The following is a 6000-nucleotide window of genomic DNA, read 5'->3' on the forward strand; positions in this document are numbered from 1 at the left end:
AATGGCATATGTTTTGTCATGTGCAAAGCTAGATGCAACTGATCATCGTTGGCTTAAATCATCAGCCAATTACAACTTCAAGTTGAATTACCGCAGCGGTAAAACCAACAATAATCTTTCCCACCGTAAACAGTACATGGTTCCACAGGTTGTGAAAGCTCTTTTCAAGCTGGCATCGCAGGCTTGAAAACTGTAAAGTGTGGTTCTTTCAGATGTCACTGATATGGATATTGAACAACAGACGCCAGGATCTCAAGGCCTTATCCATATCAACAGTGTGAAAAAACAGGCAGTCAACGTGTCTCTACGAAAAAGTATTATGCCTAGGAATGAACTAACAGGAGCTGACAATTAAAAAATGGTAACTACGGATGTCAATCGAGTTCTTTATGAAACTCCAGGTATTCAAGGAGAACTCACCGGTTAACTTATTTTGCCACTTGTAGAATATGACCTTGCTTTGAAATGAGTACATAATGATGTTGGTCATGAAGGTCGTGACCTACTTGTTGGTTAAGTCATGAGTCACAATACGCACTACCCGTCTCAACGAATTAGTACATCTAGATTTTCTTTCACTTGACAAGTCTGCCTATGAAAATATCTGTGTAATGACAGACCATTTCACAAATTAGAAACATACAGTGCCAACTCAAAACCAGACTGATATAACTACTGCAAACATTGTGTTCGATATTTTATTGTAAACTGTGGATTTCCAGAAAAGATACACAGAGAATAAATTCATGTAGGACCTGTGTAACCTTGCTCTTCTTGAAAAGACTCGCACAACTCCGTTTCACCCCATGGGAAATGGAATGACAAAGTGGCTTAGTCAAACTTTACTGTGCATGTTGAGAACTCTTACGGACAAACAGAAAGACTATATGATGTTCAGAAAGCATGTTCGGCTCCATTTTAAGGCTGGCTGAAAAGTGGGTTGCATGCAAGACAGCTTCTAGAACAGCACACAAAATGGCAAGCAAACAATGTCAAAGCTCACGATGATCTTCGAATTTCAAAAATCACCTCTTCATTAAGTTGTTAGAGTACTAGTAAAAAGTGATGTTACTATGGGTAAATCCAATCTGGCAAATGGGAAAGAGATACTTACACTGTCATTGAAGAACCCAAATCCGATATATCAGTCTTCAAGGTGAAGTGGGAGAATGGAAGAGGTCCGACACGCACACTCCACAGAAATATGCTTCTCCTGTATATGTCTATATCGAATGAAGATGAGGATGCCGTACGACCAGTCCAACGCAACATTTCGGAGCAAAGTAGTACAAAGTATTTCACTGAAGAAGACACAAGTATGATGGGTGGGCGTTATATACATAAACCAAGTGATTCAGTGTCTGTGTTCGAGTATGACACTGAAACTAATGCCTCTCCGTGGGGGTATAAAACATTCCTCAAAGTGGAAAACAGATTCAGACCAAACACGCATCGAAGATACCCATTTTACGAATGCAGTATAATAATGATGTATCGAAGTTGACGCACCATTCAAGGTCTATTTCGTGCCCTTCTTCAGATGCAAGGAGTGCTCACCCTAATGAGAATGAAATACTAAACTCAAACATTTCTTGTTCTGGTGGTTTTTATCAAAAGCAGGTTTCCTCTTCGAGACAAGAAATGTAATAATGAATGGGAAAAGAGACTTCACATCCAATAAAAGAAGCAAACGGAAAGTTGCTGTTGCGCGCACGCTCTGTAGCCCATCAGAGTCATTGAAACAAATTATCGTGGGTTTTTAACCACGCACGCAAACACATACATACATACACTTGTTACTATTTATTCGAGCCTAAACACGTAACATAAGAATATCGAAAAGGGTTCTATAGTAATCTTATGTTATATGGTAAGGCTCGAATAACAGTAACACAAGAAAGAGTGAAAACAACAAGCTTAAAAAAAATACAATAATTTATTTCCCTGGAAAAATTCTGTAAAAATGAAAAAAATTAACTTACAGTTTTACGAATCAAATCCAAAAATAATCTAAGAATAATCCAAGAATAAAATTTTAGTAGTCTTAATAACAAAATGTTCTGATTTCAAGTTCGAATCCCGACGAAGACTCCAAGATGGAAGACGATGACGTATGCTGAAACCTGTAGTGTTACAGTCTACAGTTCCTTGTAGAAACAAGAAATATCACTCCGGTTTTGGAAACCTGAATAATTATTTTATAAAAACTGTCTTTGTTCAACAATTTCACATGAGCACACGTATTTTCCAGGAAGAAAGAATTAATCCTTTTGAATCCAAGTAATTTGAAATAACTCCAAACAGCAAAACATACAACTTCCGGTGTAAAGAAAAAGTCCAGCTACACCTGATAATATATCTCCTAAACAAAGGTTATATCGTATTCTAAAACGCAAAAAGGGGGTCACGTGATTATGTTCCAGAACCTCGTCGAAATTATGTACTTGTTAAAGATCACGTACACCCAGTGTGGACCTGACGAAAACCAATCATTTTACTCTAAGAAATAAATTTAAAAAATTCAAAAATGTTTACATCTTAAACATGTAGTCCCATCATGACCTTGACAACAACCAATCAGGATCTAGATCAACACCTGGTGTTTACAAAACGAACAGTGACGGTCAAACAATTTTCTGGAAAAAGTATCATCTCTAGTGAATAAATTTACATTACAATAGCATGTAATTAAAAAAAATGACAAACAAACAATTAAATTGAAATAAATATATATTAAATCAGATATAATTGATTCAAATATACATAACACTTCCCCCATAAAGAAAAGAAAGCTTTCTTTTTACCACAGACAAATTATACACGAGGTTTAAACGAACATGTATAAATTACACAGTGTACATGAAATAATAGTATCAGTTATTATCCGTTTTATGTACTTCACTCTAGTTTTACAGTATGATGTATTCAAATATTTTTTTAGAAATAATAGTCGTAAGAGCTATAGGTCTGTACTTATTTTTGTCCTCCAGGTTACCAATTTTGCTTTCTAGTAGAGGTATAATTGTAACTTTTGTGAAATCATCTGGTACAAAGTTATGTACAAAAATACAGTTAAATAAAACCATCAATAGCACATTAAGTCTAGTATCTGAAACTTTAAAATGTTCCACAAATAAAAAATCTGACCTGGACATTTACCACTTTTTTGTCTTGTTGTTGCACTTTGCATCTCAGATAATGTGATTACCTCAGTATGAGTTGAAGGGGTATTTGATGCTGAAAGCTCATACTCCTTATTCGATTCATTTTTAAAATTATTGAGTAAGTCTTCAAAATGATTTTTTTCCCACATGTTGCATATATTATTCTGACCATGGTTCCCATCAATGCAGATTGGTAGTTTATTGGAAGTTGTCTTAGTATTTTGTTTAACTTGCTTCCAGAATTTAAGTCGGTCGACATTTTCAAATTGTTGTGCTAGCGAGTCTGTCCCATGTTTTACTTCCTCCTTCTTAAATGATCTAAGAGCATACTTAAATTGTGCTCTTGTTCGGCACATTTGGTTACGGAGATGGCTATGACAATGTTTACCGTTATCACTCCACATAAGGTAAGCATTTCGTGCATAGTTCGGTAGTTCTTTCACATTCCAGCCTGGTATAACCCGGTGATCACATTTGGATTTACTAATCAAGCCATTACTTGAGTCCGACAAAGCTTTTACTATATCAGTATATAATCCATTTATATGTTTCATATGCACCTGATTAGTACAGCCGTGTTCATTACAGTTCGCAACACAATGTGGGATCTCAATCTTGTTTAATAAGAATGCAGATGTCTGAGTATAATTCAGTTTTTCGTCAGACGTAAGGTCTGACCAATTGATGCTGTATTTCAAGTTTAAGCGTTTAGTGGGACAAGAATCCAACCTGGGAAGTAAATCAGTCCTAATAGTCATTAAAGTAGGACGATGGTCGGACCCTTCTAGGGTGTGTAGTATTCCCATATCACCTATAGAGGAATGAGCAGACTGTGTAGAGACACAATGATCCAACGATGACACTGTATTGTGTGAATCACTGACGTAAGTAAACTTTGTTGTGTGGTCTACTGTTAGTTTTAAGTCCGATATGATATACCCATATTCGTCACAAAATAGGCGAAGTTCATCTCCAAAAGGAGTGGATTTTAGCGTATTAGCATTCCAATCTCCTACTACATAAGCATTTAGAGTATTCGAATTTTCTACAATAGAATTAATTTTGCTCAAATAATCTACAAATTGCCCGAAATTTTCCGCACGAACACGAGTTAAGTAGACAATGACAAAAAGCAAGGAGTAATTTCCCGTATGGATAGTAATACCCATTAATCTGTGATCATCGAGGTGTTGTACTTCTATAATACTTGCGAAAGATCTACGGTATAGTAACCGGACACCTCCGTAAGGTCTACCTGTATAAATATCATTAAACGATTAAATCAGCGATTCCCCTGATCCACAGAATTCGTCGTGTATGAGAGACAGTCTAACTCACTGTCGAGAAGCCACAATTCTTGTAAGAAACAAATATCCAAAGACGTTACGAGCAATGCAATGCTTATGTGAACATGCGACCATTTTTAATGCAGTTGTGCTGTGGTTTAATTCACCGTCATCTGATTTATTTTTATCATGGATTTTTGCTGTTGTATCCCATGAAGCAGAGCAGGTCTTATTGGCACTAATCCGAGTCTCGTTGCTGATCGAGTCTGTGCATTGCGTATCTTCGTGTGTGCGTCTAGTATCGGTTCTTTCTGTTGAACGACTGGGTTCAGGGATATTCCTCGTTGACTACATGGTTGACTTATCAGCTCATGATTTGTTGTACTGTAGTTTCGGTTTACAGATGAATTCTCAGTGAGTATAATGTCAGACTGAACTGTGTTCGAATTATCAACATGGGGAGGCAATGTACTTTTCACTGTCGAGCATGGCTGGGTTTGTTCACATAAGCGTTGCATTGTACATAACGCCTCCACCTGGACTGATATAAGTTATGTCCACCGAATATTTCACATTTTCCATGTCCTTCAATAAAATTGACATGTCCACATAATTGTAAGATACAGGTGGCAACTTTGATAGATTCAATGCACAAAAACTTGGTATCCGTCATTTGGGTCTGTGGACAGAAATAGATTCAAAATATCTTTCATATTATTTATAGATTTATCCATACCCTTCCTCTTTATCATTCTCTCAACTGTTTGTACCACTGAGAACAGGGTCTGTTTTGCAGCCTCAATGCCACTGTCACAATGTATCCACATACAGCTTCACAATATAATCAAATGGCAATGTGTTCATTTTGTTTTGTACAAAACAAAGCAGTTCACTCACCATTACTGACGGACTATCAACGAACCGCTGTTGTTGGTAATCTGCCGCCATACTTACAGGGCTTCTCATCACCTTGGAAATCTTTTCTGCTCATATTTCTTACCGAGGAATAAATCTCCCTGACACAAATGACCAGTGGAGGTTCCACAATCTTCACAATGCATGTCTAAGTTAAAATTACAATGGATAGGTTCAGATAACGAAACCAAATTTATTGAAAACATTATCACAGCTATTCGACAACAGTGTTATAGTGCCGCCATATATATATATATATATATATATATATATATATATATATATATATATATATATATATATATATAAAATCTCTTATCTTTATGTATTTTCTGTGTACTCTCATACAGGTGCAGATAAATATATTTATCTAAGTGTCTGTATTCAAGTTCTTATGAGAGGTTTTCATAGGACCAAGAATCAAAGTTGTGTATATCTATATTTTCTATAACTTCCTGTATATGATTTTTTTATTTTTTTTATTTTTTATTTATGGTCGTAAACTGTATAGAATATTTCTGTTATAAACTGTGTGCATAATTTGGCTTTGTTGAAAACACAAATCAAATAGGATCTATAAATAGTTGTTTGCGTATGTGTTGACAAGTATTAATGATAATCGTAATAATAAGACT

Source organism: Sinohyriopsis cumingii, chromosome 5 (genome assembly GCF_028554795.1).
Source record: "Sinohyriopsis cumingii isolate HCF-2022 chromosome 5, ASM2855479v2, whole genome shotgun sequence".
Taxonomy (NCBI): domain Eukaryota; kingdom Metazoa; phylum Mollusca; class Bivalvia; order Unionida; family Unionidae; genus Sinohyriopsis; species Sinohyriopsis cumingii.